Source organism: Uranotaenia lowii, chromosome 2 (genome assembly GCF_029784155.1).
Source record: "Uranotaenia lowii strain MFRU-FL chromosome 2, ASM2978415v1, whole genome shotgun sequence".
Lineage (NCBI taxonomy): Eukaryota > Metazoa > Arthropoda > Insecta > Diptera > Culicidae > Uranotaenia > Uranotaenia lowii.
Window position 1 is genome coordinate 247,303,279 of NC_073692.1, and position 17,587 is coordinate 247,320,865.

At 36.9% G+C, this 17,587-nt stretch overlaps 1 protein-coding gene across 4 annotated transcripts in view; it reads right to left on the bottom strand.

Moving 5' to 3' along the window:
* Positions 1-10,838, bottom strand: part of LOC129749162 (arylalkylamine N-acetyltransferase 1) — a 79,485-nt gene extending 68,647 nt beyond the window's left edge. Inside the window, exon 1 of one of the 4 annotated variants that reach the window (XM_055744065.1) lies at positions 10,708-10,838. The gene's annotated coding sequence lies outside the window, so the exon portion shown is untranslated. Of the gene's footprint in view, positions 1-5,736; positions 6,550-10,707 lie in introns of those variants that run through there. The other 3 variants (XM_055744069.1, XM_055744064.1, XM_055744070.1) reach the window with 3 other exon arrangements.
* Positions 10,839-17,587: the final 6,749 nt, after the last annotated feature.

The following is a 17,587-nucleotide window of genomic DNA, read 5'->3' on the forward strand; positions in this document are numbered from 1 at the left end:
AAATGAGTTGTTTGACTTTTCGAAATTTTTAAAGCTTTGTATTCATCATTATGAGAATTTTGGCCCATGTTTTTCCATGTAAACATTTTAAGTTTTGTTAATTATTATAAAGTTTTGCTTGAGATTAATCACTGTGTTGATCGTTTTCCTAAAATTGAAAAACTTTTTGTTATGAGGTTTGTGTTAATAGAAGTTTAAAACTATTTCCCTCGAATAATTATACATCCTATAACGAAAAACATGTTATACCAACAATTTTTAGAATGCTTGAATAGATTTGGCTTTTTTATCTTCAAATGATAAAACTTTTATCTTCCCTATCCCCAATCTAATGAAAATCTCTTTTGGAGATAATTCAACTTTCAAGATTGATGATCTCCCTGTACAATGGTATATTCAAATATTTTTAAATTTCGAGATTTTCAAAAAGATCGGAACCTTGTTGAAGACTCACTTTGCATATTCTCAATTCCCTTTTTCGCTGTTTAATTTCACACTGTATTATGATTACTTTTTCTTAAACGTTAAACGTTCCAATAGTTTTTTGAACCTATCGAAAACAAATCATCTTGGAACAGATATTGCCCGTTTGATACTGTTACGAAAAAGGTTTTATTTGAGTTCTATTTAAATTTTTCTATACTTTTACACAATAATCCCATTAATTACCTTGAAGAGTGATCAATGTAAAAATTCTTTAATATTATTTGTTTGAATTCGCAGTACTAAACAGTTTATGTTTTCTCATAATTGGATGGTAGAATTCAACACATTGATGATCAACTCAACTCAAAAGTTATAAATTGTCCAATAAAATTGAGTAGTTTAAAAATAAAAACCTCAGATTTAATTACTGAAAAGCTGTATGCGTGGGATTTGCTTTTAAGTTTTTCCAGATAATGCACGTTCAATTTTCTTACCCTACATTCCAATTCCCCGACGGCTCAAAACTTGAAATCGCAGCTCAACTTATAACTCAGAAATAATTTTTTTTTTTTCTCTATATAAATTTCGAAAATGTAAAAATGTTAAAAACCTGGAAATTATGAATATCGGTTCATTTGTTTTCAGCACTTACCTAAGTCAAAAAGGTTTTTTAGCTTTGGGCTCATTATTTCATCCAAACCTTGTGCTTGTGCCCCATGCTACGAACAGTAGAAAGAAAAATCCCGCCAAAAGTGTCGCTCTGAAATTTTCAATCATTAGCAGGCTTAGATTTGCTATCCAGTACACGTGAACTCTGGATGGTTGCTTCTTATGCCCGGCCCCTGGTGATGGTAAAAATAACCCCACCAAATGAAATGAAAATCGGGTGCCAAAATGGGTGCCATGACTTTTGGTTTGTGGGAATAAAAACGAAAGTTGTATGGGAGGATCCCATTTCTTGGGTGAGAAGGGCTCAGAACTATTACTAAAACCTTACCCTGGTCCAACTACAACTCTGTACCAAATTTCAGGCAGATCGGTTAAGTGGTGTGGATTTGTATAAGGTGCATACAAACAAACATATATAGTCCAACTCATCTTTATATATTAGATTATGGTGTACAGTGCACGGTGATTGATTGGTATTTTTTTCTATTTGCTGCTGTTTTTTAACTCTCAACTTTTAAGTAAATTTTCTGTACAAGTTGGTAGTTTATGATTTTTTTTTCGGTTTGATTCAGTCGATTATTTAAAACAGATCCATTGAGATGCTTGTCATACTAATCACCATGCACTATAAAACCATACCTAATTTTATATTAACAATAGCTTGCTAGAAAACAGTTCTCAGCATGCTTTGCTCAGGAGCGGTTGTGTTTTTTTCGCCGCGCCGTCGCGTTCGTGCTACGGTTTTCATTTTTGTTTCGGAAAGCTTGCCAAATTCAAAGTGAAAAGTTTATTTATGTATTTAAAAGTGATGACAATACAAATCTTTTTCTAGTCACAAATCTGCGAAATAATCATTTGTGATTCAATCTGGTGATGAAGCGAATGGTTCTTTTTCTAGCTCCGAACGAATTTATTATATTTATTTAAACGCTAGTGTTAAAGATGCGAATAACAAATGTTGGTTAAAACGTCTCTTATAATAAAAATTAAAAAAAAACAGGTCAAATCCTATCTGTTCATATAGCCCCGGTAGGTGTGATTTGGTTTAAATTTTCAAACAAGCTATCCAAGGTTAACTAACAAAACGAGTAGAAATTAGGAAAATGTACTGGCAATAGAAAAATACTTTGTGTGTATACTGAAAACTTGGCAAACTATAGCTTGGTGGTTCGGAATATATATGAAGAACTTTGACGAAGTGTACCGGTAGAGTCTCATTCGAATATAATTTGGCGCACTTTCGAAAACATATTTTGTGAAAAATGTGAAAAGCACAAATTCAGGAATTCCGAGAATCGGAACATGTTTGAATATGTCGGACGGGAACAGGAAGCGAGCGACTATAAAGGGCGATACGGGCAAAAATTCGGTCAATATCAACTTGACGTATTTCTTTCAATTTTGCTTTTAAAAAACCTGAACACCCCCCATTTTGAAGGTGTGTGTGTGTGTAGAATTTAATGTTGCTCCTATTTTGATTTTGGAATTCACTCTTCAGTTGTTAAAATGCCGTCCAAGGAAGAAGAGCAGCGTATCAAAATTCTGCTCGCGCATCGCGAAAATCCGAGCTACTCGCACGCAAAGCTGGCAAAATCGCTAGAGTTGCCAAATCAACCGTTACAAATGTAATTAAAGTGATTAGGGAACGTTCGTCGACAGCCAGGAAGTCTGGATCGAGGGGAAATCGAAAAGCAAAAGCCGCTGAGACGACAAAGAGACCCTAACCTCTCTCTCAAGGGATGAATCATCCTAATAGGATGAAAATCCCGGGAAAAAAAATAACATCTCTCTCCGAGATGCCGCAAATAAGCTGGGTGTATCGTCTACAACCGTGTATCGAGCCAAAAAACTAGCCGGACTATCGACTTACAAGAAGGTAGTGATTCCAAATCGCGATGATAAACAAAATACGACGGCCAAAGCACGACCCCGGAGACTGTACACGACGATGCTGACGAAGTTTGACTGCGTGGTAATGGACGACGAAACCTACGTCAAAGCCGACTACAAGCAGCTTCCGGGACAGGAGTTTTATACGGCAAAAGAAAGAAGAAAGGTAGCAGATATTTTCAAACATATGAAACTGTCAAAATTTGCGAAGAAATATCTAGTTTGGCAAGCCATCTGTACCTGTGGCTTGAAAAGCAGCATTTTCATAGCTTCCGGGACTGTCAACCAAGGAATTTACGTGAAAAAGTGTTTGAATAAACGTCTGCTGCCTTTCCTGAAGAAACACGGTTTTTCCGTACTGTTTTGGCCGGATTTGGCATCTTGCCATAACGGTAAAAAGGCCATAGAGTGGTACGCCGCCAACAACGTGCAGATGGTTCCCAAGTACAAGAACCCTCCCAACACGCCAGAGCTCCGCCCAATTGAGAAATACTGGGTTATTGTCAAGCGGAACCTAAAGAAGACCAAAAAAACTGCTAAGGACGAGCAGCAGTTCTGGCTTTCTGCGGCGAAGAAGGTGGACAAGGCAGCTGTATAAAATCTGATAGCAGGGGTTAAGCGTAAGGCCCGGCAATTCGGATTTGGAAAAGCGGAAGCCTAACTGAATATTTTTCCTGAATTTTATACTTATTAAACTTGAAAAAGAAATTTAATTTGATTTTTTAAATAAACGATTTCACCGATTTACACGCGTTTTCCCTTGACCAAATTTTGACCATCCCCTTTAAGCTATCTAAGGAAACCACGGTTTTTTCTGGGAATTGACCCTTTTGATGTCATTCTTCCCTACAGGAAACCACGGTGAGCTTCATGTCATGTTTATACGTTTCTTTTCGTCTCAATTAAACTCGTGCAAAGAATATCTATTAATTTCATTAGTTTGTGATATTTACACTAACTTTTTTCAAATATGTTTAGAAGCCCGTTAAAGTGAAGATACCCGTAATTAATTGTAGCAGCGGCTGTGTTAATATTTGCTCTCCTTGTGTTCTGCATTGCATTCTGATCACAGCAAGCGTTGAAAACTTGAGGGCGTCCATACATTCCCAAGTAACAAATAAAGTTTTATAGCTCGCTACTAGACCAATTTTTGATTTTTGAAACATTCTCCGTCTTGTTGATTTTTCCAGCACTTGATCTTCATTGCTAAAAAAAACCAGCAATCGATCTGTCAAAGTCGGATTTGTTTTTGGGTTATCATTTGGTTCATTATTTTTTCGTTGCGCGCGAAAAGTCTATGACTCCTAGTGATGAAGCATTCAAACCAAAGGTATATTTTTTTCGAAGAAATAATTTATTTCGATAAAGAATTTAATAACTTTTATTTTTATTTCAGATGGAGCAATGATGTCCAATACTTACCGAGAAGCGGCAAACCCACTGGCAGATATTATTTAATTTTGTTTTAAAAAATTTAATAAATGTCGCTCAAGAAAAATTAACCAGCAAATTTATTTTTATAAATATGACTACCATGGGGGTTTTAATATAAAATCTAATTTAGAATCCAAAAAAATCCGGATGTTTAATGAAAAAAATGCTGATTTCTAGCAATAGAGACAGCTGGTTTCCAGCAATTGATATTGCTGGATTTCCAGCAATTTAATTTGCTGGATTTTCCAGCAATCAAAATTGCTAAAAAAAACAATGTCGAGAAGTAGTTCTTTCGGTACAGTTTTCAAAACAGTGTCGGAAAGTGCTACTTTTCTACACTGTTTTCATCTTGAAGGAACAACTGGATTCTCGAGAATATTTTCCAACAGGAAAAGCAGGGGCGGCATTACGGAACTCGAAACAATCGAGTTTCGTTCGATTCGACCGACTTTGGCATTACCGTACTTGAACGAGATCGATTCGAATGGAACATTTCGAGATGATCTACTACCCGGTTTACTCGAAATTTAGTACGTTAAAATTTAGAACTTGAATGAGATACGTTATACCGATTCTATTTCGATTCGAGTTAAAACTCGAAACGAGTATCTCAAATCTAATAAGATTCATAATTTCACCCCAGGCCTTTGTGCTACCATAGAAAGTTTTGAAAAACGGATATTTTGGTGCAGAGTTGTGAGAAATATATTCGAAAACATAAAACCATATTGGGCTAAATTTAAGTAATTTTATTCATGGTCATTTCAACATACAAATGGATTCTCTGAGTTGATAAGGTTTTTCAAAAAACAGTGCATTTCCAAAATCTTTATTCAGATTTATGTTGGCCCTTCTTTAGACAGGGTTTACTAAAATTGACACCAAACCAAATCGATTTATATTTTTTAAACTTTTTTTGAGTGAAATGTTTGAAAAAACTCAACAATCCACAGTGATAACAGGTGTCTGACAAACAGTTGTCAAATGCTTCAGCCCTGGTAAAAGGAGCAAAACTAGTAAAAAAAATGGAATATTTCACAATTTTTCTATTCTAAGCTCAAATTTTGTGTTTTAAAAAATGTAGATATTTGGCTAGATTATTCCATAAAAATATACTGAAAAGCCTACGTGTTTTTCAAAATCAAAAATGTTCGGAAATCTAAGTATTTCATATGCTATGAAGCAACAAAACAAAAAAAATAGTTCGGATGATACACACAAAAGAACTATAGTATAATCCAGAATGAGCTGCAGCTTCAAAGTGATTAAGCGACAATGATTAGGTGAATAGAATAACCAAAATACAAACAAACATACCGTTCAGCGATGAGATGTTTTTCGCTAATCTACCGTTAACTGTTTTTAATCTCCCTGCGGTTTGCTGTCTGGTGAATAACGTATTGGAATATATCAAACTCTCTAGCGCCACCACCAGCCTAGTGATTAATGATTATTGGCCACTTTATAAAACAATGTAACGCCACTTCCTCACACCATCAGCGAATCCGAAATTATCGCGATATAGTATGTACCTAGGTAATTATTTTTAAATTTTCGAACCTTGACACTCAATGCGAATCTTATCTTATCTTTCTTTCCAAAAGCGCGGGAAACAGATTCTTTACTATGCTTCAAATACACTTTGTGCCCAGCATCCGTTAGTGCATCCTTCAACCGAGACCGCGGTACATCAACTGGGAATAACGTACGGATTGGAAGACAGTCGAGGATCTACTGGTTTGGTTGGCAAATCGTATCAGAGATTTTCGCTTCGGAAAAGGTTATTCGTCGACTCTGGCTTCTGTCGTCGGTTGGCAATGTATACACAAAAAGAAAATGCTACACGAAGAAATCTACTATCTTCCTTATCACTTGTATCGTTTAGCTTTTATTTTTCTCCACTCACACCTGTGCGCTAGCTAAGGTAGACGAAATCTGTACAAGCTATCGCCACCTTCAAGGTAGATATCCTTTCCCTCCGACTTTTCCCCGGGGGGACTCATCCTCCGCGCTTTCTTCCTTCCTGAACCTATGCCCTTGCCATGTAGTGTCACACGATTCTCAAGTTAGTACAACAATGGGGGTGTGTGTTCCCGGTTTACCGATTGTTGTTTTGCACCCACTTTCGCCCACCACACCGCTCCAACTGATTGAAGAAACACGTAGCACTATAGTACAAGTACCTGGGTAAGAAGTGTTCTTACAATACGAACCGCCACTCGACAAAACGTGGTTTGGTTACCACAGCAAACACCTCGGCAAAACAACCGCCACTTTTTGGCTAACCGACAGAATAGCAACAAACGACCGACGACGACGATGGCAACGAAGACAGTCCGTCGTTGTCGTCCCCCCTTTTTCGGGTGAGTTTTCCCTGTGTATTTACATGTAGGTATCCCCTTTTCACTGCCACGAGGAAGCAATTCGCTGTTGGTTGGATTATCGGGGAAATTTGGGAACAAGGATTTATTCCTGGATTGGTAGAAAGTGAAAGTAGAACACCTTTTGCTTAAATATGCATAAGAACACCTCGCACGACATGAGGTTTATTCGGGTCGGTAGGTACGCCAAATTAGCGGTCAGTCCGCGTTTCGCTAGGCTGGTTCAAAAAATAAGAATTTATATATCAAACTAGTTGGCCCGACAAACTTTGTTGTGCCTTTATTCGGTATTCAAAAACTCTCAATCAATCGAGAAAGTAATCGTCATTTGATTCTTCGTTATCAGAAATGATTCCAGAATTGTTATTTGTTATTCAAATCACGGTTCAATAAACTGCGGAAATAAATTTAACAAAAATATTGAATTTAAATTTCATATTCAACTTTTAGCTACGATAGCTTTTTGTTTACTATTTCTGAATGTAAAAATGTCTGAAAATATGTCTGCAATTCAGATTTTGAATACAGACAAGAGAGGATTTTATTTCAGAAGAACACTCACTTCACGTTTCTGGTCCGTGTACTAGGTGGTTTTTTAAGTCGTTTGTTCTCAAGACAACGGATTTTCTAGAAAACGCTAAAGGTTCCAAAAAAGTCGTTATAGAGTTGGACAATTGTTAAGCCTATCATAAAGCTGAAGTTCTCGCAACCGTCTATGATTCTAATTCAGCATCTTCGTTGCCTCAAAATACCAATACTTCAGCCAATGGATCAGAACATTATCCAGATGATCAAATCTGACAACAACAACGACTAATTTACTTGAATTTGTTTCTTATAATATCCACTCCATTGATCAAGGAAATTCCGTTCAGGCTCTATACACGGACTTCAGTAAAGCTTTTGATAGAATTGACATCCCTATGTTGATTTATAAACTACAAAGAAACGGATTCAGTGCACAACTGGATGAAATTGATTAAGTCCTATTTGACAAACCGTACACAAATTGTAAGATTCCATGGTTCATTTTCGAAAAGCATCTTCGTTGCATCTGATGTGCCTCAAGGTTACCATCTCGGTCCCTTAATGTTTATCTTATACGTCAATGACATTACTTATCTACTGAATCAGCTAAACGTGCCTATATATGCAGACGATATGAAGCTTTATATGAAAGTCAATAACGAAGAAGATTTCAACGTGTTTCAAAATGAAATAAAAATATTTTACAAATGGTGCAGTGAAAATCTTCTTGAACTGAACGTGAAAAAATATTCGAATATTTTATTTACCAGAAAAAAAAAATGTGAATCTTATGAAATTGTTACTCTAGAAAATGAGCCTGTGGAGAGAACCAATAAAATAAAAGATCTAGGTTTTATGTTTTATATTGGACTCGAAACTGACCTTTGTAGATCACTATAACTCAGTAATTCAGAAATCAAATATGTAGTATTCTTGGCTTTATAAAACGTTTTATTTATAATACGGTAAAACATGTACACAGCTTATGTCCGATCCATACTCGAGTACTGTAGCGTTGTGTTGTTTCTCATAAAAACCGTTTAGAATCCGTTCAGAAACAATTTGTTCTATTTGCTGTACGAAATCTATGATGGTCTTAGAGTCAATAACCAAGCTACGAATGACGATGTTTACTAATAAATATAGAACAATTAAATGTAAGAAGAGAATTTGCTGCAATCTCTTTTGTAAACGACATAATTAATCAGCGTGTTCAGTCTGCTTATCTACTGAATTAATTATCAATCAATTAATCTTGTATTCTCCATGTCGCCTATGGAGTACAAGAAATCTGCTTATTTTAACCTCTGCTCGAACTGATTGTGGAAAAAAATGCCCAATGAATTGTCTGATGCATATAATAACACAGAGAACAGACGTACAAGCTCGAACAAAAAATCTTCAAAAAAGTGTGTAAAATTTCAAATGCCGACATCCAAAAAATACGTTGAAAATTAACTTGAAACAGTGCCATCTATTGCGCCGTTCAAAAGTTACAGATAAAATATTCAGGTACCCAGTTTTCGAAAAGGCGTAATTGTTAATGAACTCATTAATAATTAAACTAATGCCACTCTAAAATAGACGGGTTCGATTTATTGCTGGAAAAGTTACTTTCGACTGGACAGAATTTCACTGCCTTTAACTAATGAGGCAATTGAAATAACTAATAGTTTTGGAATATGTTTTTGGACTTCTTGACCGGTTATCGTCAGACAGAAGATAGTCTGCTATATCCATTCAATTAGGAACATTCTTGACGATCAGTATTATCCATCAGAACTGATTATAGACATCTCAAAGCGGGTTACTTTCAAGTATCACTTTTGCATCCCATTGTTCAAAATTCAGTACCTCTACCTTGAAGGAAATAGCGATCTACTATTAAGATATTTTTCCATTATGCAACGTGACGAAAGTGTTACGAAACATCAAAAGCGATTCTCTCGAAACATGAAAAACAATTCATACGACCTGTTCAAAACTGACTAAAATTTTGTTTTTTTTTTTTCTCAGGATGGCTTTGACAGTTCTCTTTGGTGTGTTTGGAGACATCTGGTGGCCCAGCCAAAAAACAGAAATTGGTTAAAAACGGTCGTTGTAAATTTTACACAACTTTCGTGGGCTAGCTTGTACGTCTGTTCTCTGTGATAATAATAAAAATTACCAGAACACAGTTTTTATTAAGTCTAAACAGCAGCTAAAAAGTGCTTTTTACGACCACATATACTGAAGAATCTAACAAAGTTGTATGTAAGTTCATATTAAGATTGTAACTCCTAGGTTTAAGGCCACATATTTTGCCTACAATATTTGGTGAAATAAATAAATAAATAAATAGATTGTGAAATTTTATCCTGAATGTTACTGTTATTCGAAATCATTGTTCTCAAACCGGCTTCATGAATGAAAAATTCTATCTTCATTAGAACGTTAATTTAAAAGCTTGATTTCCATAATGATCTTGATTTTAAATTTAAAGTATATTTCCAAAATTTTCTTCGATTATCTTGGTATTCTGATCTGATTGTTTTCATTCTGATTCAGGTACGAAACTCTCTTCTTGGTTTTTGTATCTTGTGTCAGATTTTTCTTGATATTAAGACTTCTGATTTTAACATTCTTCAAAAACGTTCGATGATGTTATTGGCTGTGAACCCTGTTTCTGACTTTTAAAACCGAATTTTTGATCTCACTATAAGTTATTGTTCTGTACAACTAACCTTTTGAAATCTTAAATTAAAATTTATTTTGTTAAATTTTGAATTCTAGCATTGAAATTTGAGCAAGTATCAATCGATTTTGGATACGAATTAAGTCTTGGATTGCTTTAGACATTTCAATTATGGAGTTTGGTAGAAAATCTTTCCCATGAAATAAATATAAAAATCTTCATCTAAAAACAGCACAGTTTCATGTTTCTGACAAAAGTGAAGATTACAATTAGATTTTTTTTAACTATGTTGCATGCCGTGATTGATTAAAAAAAAAAGAGTTTTTTTCTCTAAATCTGTTAACATACTTACTATCATTCAAAAACAATTCCATAATATAAACACCCATATTGATAATTTAAAATGGGATCATATATAATAAAATGAAAGCATTTTGCGTAGGGCTTGGTGGAGCTACAATTCATTGTTACACCACTTTGATTCTAGAATGAATCTAGAATGCAGGTTCAGATCACCGACTCAAATGGAATTAAAAATTCTCCTTTTTTTTATTTCAAGCAAATGCATATATGAAATAAAGGTATAGATAGGGAATATTATAAAAGGTTTAGTTTGAAAACCTAGTTAACGAGTTCCGTTTCACGTCACATGTTTTTAAAAAAAAGCGCGCACTTTATCCCAAGCTCTACTTTTAAAAAAATCACCTGTGGCAACCGGAAAAGCGCACTATAAACCACACTATTCAATTAACGGGAAAACTGGGACACTTTCGTCCATCCATAGCCGCGACGAAAAGCAAACTAAAACCAGCTGCTGTTACATTAACTAGCGCCAAAAATAAGTCCAGCGGAAGATTTCCTCGTATAACCGATAAACCTCGACAATTCGCGAGCGAGGGCAAAGTCTCTTCTTCTCTGTACAACATGCGGTGGACAACCGATCCTTCGCGCACCTACCAACACCCTCAAATTCCTGTATCACCCCATCATGATGGGGCCCCAAAAACTCTGCATTGGTTCCAATTTTGCGTATCAACGTAGGGATGGTGCCAGTGACCAGTTACAATTGCCGTCGTACAATATTCTGCCACTAGGTAGTAATTCGATCCATCAGCATTTGGACTTGGTTGACGTCAAGTGCGACAATTGCGCCTAACCAGCCCCAGCAATCGTAATCACTTCGCTTTTTCATATGTATGTTAGCTAGCGGGTATCAGAAATTCAGAACGCTGGACTGTTGTTATCTAGTTTGTTTTTGTATGGATTCACACACAAGCAGTTTTTTAAAGCAAAACAATAATTATTGGCACAAGATATAATTCGAAATACTGGCTATTATTTTTGAAGTTCACAGATTTCCATTAAATCGAGTTCTAAATTTTAAGCAAGCATTTTCAATCCGAAAATTCTTCAATTTAATCACCCAATTTCTCAACCTTCGCCTCTTTCAAGAATGTTAATTCGGCACCATTTGATGTTAAAAAAAAGTGGACCAATATTTTATTATTCAATATTGACTTAAAAGGTGCAGTATAACGAGCACAGAGTAACAGTAACAGTAAAATTTTACATGATTTTCTGTTTTAGCGATTGGTATCTCTATGTTAACGCGATTGACGGCACAATTTAAAAAATTGTAACGCTCGAGACTTATGAAAACGTTATAATAGGCGAATAAGTGCAACGAAGTTTTGCAGATGCGAACAGGACCGGAGCAGGCTTGCTCACATAAAGCGACATAGAACGAATCAATTATCCTTCCGATAATCCGGCTTCCAGCATGAACGCGAATGCGATTAGCTAGTGCTCGGAATTCATCAGAAATGGAATTTTTTGTTAGAAAGATTCGCACTAAGCGACGGCTGGCCCACATATTTTCAAGAAAACTTTGAGGGATAGTGGCGCTGAAGAAGAACTGGTTACGTACGATCATGTCGCATAGGAAAAGGACTTAAACACATCAAGCCATCACCACTGTTTAGTTACACTGAAGCCCAACCTAAAAAAGAAGTGGAAACGCCAGATCTCGCACATTTTTTTCGTCATACAAAACTGTTTTTCTAAAGTTCAATATTTTGAGCTTAATATCAAAACGTGGCGGCTGGCGAAGGGCAGACAATGTGCAACTAGCGACCCCATACACCAACCTTCGGGTAGTGGTCATATCTCCTCTTGTCTTACAACTCCGATTCTCTATTTCCCTGTGGTGCTAGCTGGGGTGCGAGTAACCGTAGCGGAGATCGGGTACCCAACTCCGGAGGAGGAATTCAAACCGACAATTGGAAGGTTCAGTGCGCACCAGCTGACCAACGAAAATGGCCTCAGACTAATAGATTTCCTCCCTCATCATTAACCCTCATCCGCATTAGGGTGTCATTTTGACACCATTGCAAGTTTGAAGGCTTGTAACTTTTTTCAGAAGCTTCAAAATACAAAAATTTCTTCGGGGACCCTAAATGAATTCAAAAGTTCTTCAATATTGCATCTTTACTTTTTTTATGGACGAACCCTGGAAGCCTGGACAAAAAAACTCCTTCTTCCGATTTTGGGTGTCATTTTGACACCACAAAAGTAAAATCTTTTTAAGTCGTTTGAATTATTATGAACTTCATAAAAAACTTATATCAATAGAAACCTTGTAATGTCAGTAAAATATGCTTAGAACATTATATACAGCTAAAGTTACAAGTTTTCTCGTTATTCAGGATGAAAGAAAAAAAATCCGAAAAAACATGCCTCACGAAAACTGCTGTAGTTCATATGTTACACGTCCAAAGAAATATTTGTCTTATGCATATAAAAGCTGAAGTTAATGCCTACATCATGAAGATAAGAATTTTTTTTTTTAATTTTTTTTTAATGAAATGGTCACAAACAGTTAAAAAAAGTGGTCTAAAAACCGACTTTTAATTCGATTGCTAGTAAATACTGTTTGAGCGATGGTAGAGTTTAAGAAAAAATATGACAACAAACATTATTAAATTTCTAACATTTTGCTGCATAGATTCTTGATGCAACAAAAATTGAAATTACTGGAATTTTTCAAAGTTCACTACTTTGCGCAATTTTTTTACAAATTATTGAAATTTCATCTCTGTTTTTTCGGATTTTTTTTTCTTTCATGCTGAATAACGAGAAAACTTGTAACTTTAGCTGTATATAATGTTCCAAACATATTTTACTGACATTACAAGGTTTCTTTTGATGTAAGTTTTGTTTGAATCGGTTGAACACGCCAAAAGTTATAACGATTTGAGCTTGTGGTGTCAAATAGACACTCCTAGTACTAATTAGGGTAATGAAATCTAATGCGGATGAGGGTTAAAATCAGCATACCAAACACAATCACAGATCAACCACGTTTTAATAGACAGTCGGTACTTCTGGGATCCAGTCAACATCATCGACATCAGATCCTGTCGTGGCGCCATCGAGTGAGGCCATTATCTGGCGATGGTGAAAACTCCCCGTAGTGAACAACATACGAAACCGACGCCCGGATCGGTTAAATATTGCATGACTGAAGCAACCTGCAACCAGCTTGAATACTCAAGACAGCCATCAATAACGTTGCGGGGAACGTCATCGGGTATGTGGAACAAATTCGACGGAACGACTGGTTCGACGAGGAGTTTAGGATGGTGATGGACGGAGAGAACACCGCACAGGCGGCAGTAGTGCGAAAAAGCACCTGTCGAAACCGACAGAAGAAGTGGTAGCGAGTCGGAATTTTCCAGCAGGAGCTCGAGAAGCTGGAGCATCGTTCCCAAGAAACACGAAAATTCTATCAGAAACCCAACGCCGAAATGTGTCGGGATAAGCACGCAGACATCCTGACGGACAATCGTGAGGTGATCAAAAGGTGGAAGCAGCATTTTGATGAACGAACGGCGCACATGTAGGATATCAAGACGGTGGGGGAAGATACATCGCCGGCGTAGCCAATGACGAGGTGGAGCCATTCCCAACGATAAGTGAAGTTAAGGAAGCCTTTCACCATCTGAATAGCAACAAGTCGTCAGGGAAGGATGACATCGCAGCTGCACTTATCAAAATGGGCCCGGACAAGTTGACCGATTGCTTACACCGTTTGATGGTCCGAATCTGGGACACAGAACAGCTACCGGAGGAGTGGAAGGAAGGGGTATAATATGCCCCATCTACAAGAAAGGCGACAAATTGGACTATGAGAACTATCGATAAAGCACTGTCCTGAATGCCGACTACAAAGTGCTGTCCCGAACCTACTCCGCCGCCTAACGCCACAAGCAAAAAGATGCATGGGAAGTCATCAGACTGGCTTCATGAAGTGACGATCTACGACGGACCAGATCTTTACATTACGGCAAATCCTCCAAAAATGCCGTGAACACCAAGTCCCTACGCACCTTCTATTCATCGACTTCAAAGCCGTATACGACACGATCCTCCGTGACGAACTATGGAAAATCATGGACAAGAACGGTTTCTCCGAGAAGCTGACCAGACTGACGATGATGGATGGATGGAACGCAGTGCTGTGTGCGAATTTCGGGTGAATTGTCTGTGGTAGATATGTCCTGACACTATAAAAATATGAAATATCAAAAGCCTAAATTTGTATAATAGAATCATACTGATTATAAAAAAAAAGCTTAGAAAAATTTAAATATGAATTGTTCAAGATTATTCATTTGACTTTTGAGCGCATCCGTAAATGAAGTTATATTAACAAAGCTGATTGTTTCAAGTTAACAGTGTAAAATATAATCGACTCATTCACGCGATTTGAGTGATCCGTGAGAGAAAAGTGTAGATAAATGAACACATGAGAGTGAACTGATGACTGAGCGGAAAAGATTCGCTGATGCATGGTGTGATGTCATTCTAGATTCGATTTTGATGACGACAGCACGGATACATTTACAGAAGAAGTTATAGAGACGGAAAAGTTTAAAGTTAAAACAAAAAAGGTGAAATCTGATAAAAAGAAAATATTATATGGAAGGAAGGTTACCACATTGTCGAGTTCATTCGAATCACTCAGGAAGCTTCGACAAGGCAATGGTCTAACCTGCATGATGTTCAACATGGCGCAACAAACTCTTATTTGACGAGCGGTGGGCGAAATGCGGGGCACGATTTTCAACAGATCCAGTCAACTTATCTATTGTCGCTGAATCCCCAAACCGGAGTTATCGTCAAAGAGCGCTGGCGACATTTACTGGCGACACTCACTGGCGACAAGTTATTATCAGGACGTGTACAACTTCGGGTGTGTTCTTATACCAAAGATTTTTTATTTCAAAGGAAAGTGCCGCAAAAACAAAGGATTTTTTCCTTTGGTTTTGGTATAAATAAAAAATCCTTTGGTTCAAATGCATTTTCCTCTGTTTCAAAGATTTTTTCTTTTGAAAAATCTTAGATTCAAAATATTAATGCTTTGATACAAAAACCAGTTTCATTTGATTTAAAGTTATTATCTTTGCTCAAAGGTAATTTAGAAATAGATTTAAAAGCATTTATTCATTGAACCATTTTCCATTTATTTCAATTGGAAGATTTTTACCCTGTTGTTTCGAAGTTCCTATTAGGAGTTTGAATAATAAAAAGATACAATTTTAGTTCTTAAATTCTTTTTTATTCACAAACACATAAAACACTGGTTCACTATAACCGAGTAGGGTCCTTGATATCGTTGACAAAGTTTCGCATTCTCCGTGGGCCGGTCAATAAACTTCCGAAAGCCACTCCAGCTGCTGGCTGGTCCGACTGGTGATTGCCGTTGAAGATTGGGCCGAAAAAATACGACCGCGGGATTTGGGGAGGTGTTACTTTGCGCAGCTTTCTCCATGTTCGAGAGACTTGGAAATCTATCCGTCGGCCGTGGTCCTGTAACTATACAAGTTGAAAGAAAATTTACTTTGTTTCTAAAGAAATATGCAATTGAACAAATTTCTTTTGAATCAAAGAATTTGTTTGAAATCAAAGTCCAAAGTTATTCAATTCAAAAAATTTATTCTTTCTTTCAAAACTTATTCTTTTCAATCAAAACTATAATTCATTGATTCAAAGAAAACAGGAGCTGGATTCAAAAAAATGAATGTTTTTAATCAAAGTCAGATTTAATTCGTTCCAAAATTCAAGTTTACTCTGCGTGAATACACGGAATCGTCCATCTTGTGACAGGCAATCGTAATCATAGGCATGGTAGGCGAACAATTCGCTGTCAAAAAGCGCTCCGTCTCCACCCCCCACCAATGACAAACTTTTGGTACTCCTTGCCTACTGTTGCTCAATATGCAACCACCCGTTGCTGTATTAGGATATATTGACAGTTCTACACGAACACCCCTATAACAGAAGGCCTCAGCCCCAACCTCAAACAATGGGAGAACAGAATCGATTTTTGAGAAGGGCGCACGATAAACGCGATTTTCCGGTACTTAAATCGACAAATTCGCGCTGTGGAAAAGTGATACACAGATGTTCGTGTTTTGATTTTTTGGGTGTTCAGGGCTGCCAAGTGCATTGATATTTGGAACACGATGATTATGCAATTAAAAGAATTGTTATTGAAAAACCTTTTCATGAGTACTGAGAATTTGCAACTTTCCCGTAGATTTATATTCGAATGTGAAATTAAACGCATCATTCATCTGAACGAAAGAACAACTAACTGTATCGCACACTTAAGCGAAGAAGCGAATAATGTGGATTTGTTTAAAATAGTCAGAGCATGCAGGCGATTATTTTCAAATTAAACAAGGACGGGGCTTCCACTTAAGCTTGTTTGTAACAGTGAATGATTTTGCATTCGTTTAGAAGTTAGAAACAACTCTTTTTTAATCTACCGAGCAGTACATGAAAATATATTTCAGATGTTTTTCATTCACCTTGAACATTCCTTAGCAAAAGATGGCTTATCTTCATCCATTTATGGATTGGTAATGAATTCAAACGTTTAGCTGTTGATAGTTAAAAAATTTAATCAATTCAGAAATACTATAGTTAGTTTAAAACAATCAAATACTGATTTAAGCAACGCACCTAGCATCACTGGTGAGGCCGCCAGCAAATCAAAATTTGAGGTTATGGCTGAGGCCAATTTTTCCTCAATACTATCTTCCGTATATACCCTTATAGGCACGCTGGTTATTACTACAAAAGCGTTGCCAGTAATGATATTTCACAACGTCGCTAGTTGGCAAGGTTGCCGATCACCAGCGCGAAAACTTCGGATTTCAACTTCAATGACAATACTTTGCCGATGACATTGGTATAGTCAGCAGATCATCTGCTGCGGTTAAAGAGATCTACCGCAAACTAAAACGCGAAGCAAGAAGAATTGGGTTAACGATCAATACGTCCAAGACGAAGTATATGCTGACCTGTGGATCCGAGACCGGCTGCGATGAGCTGGAGATATTCGAAGACTTTGTCTATCTCGGCTCACAGGTGACCGCAGACAATGACACCTGCCATGAAATCCTGTACATGACGCTCATTAGACCCGGGCACGGGCACGAGACATGGATATTGCTCTGAAGACCTGCGTACACTCGGAGTATTCGAGCGACGAGTGTTAAGAACCAGGAGGCGAAGG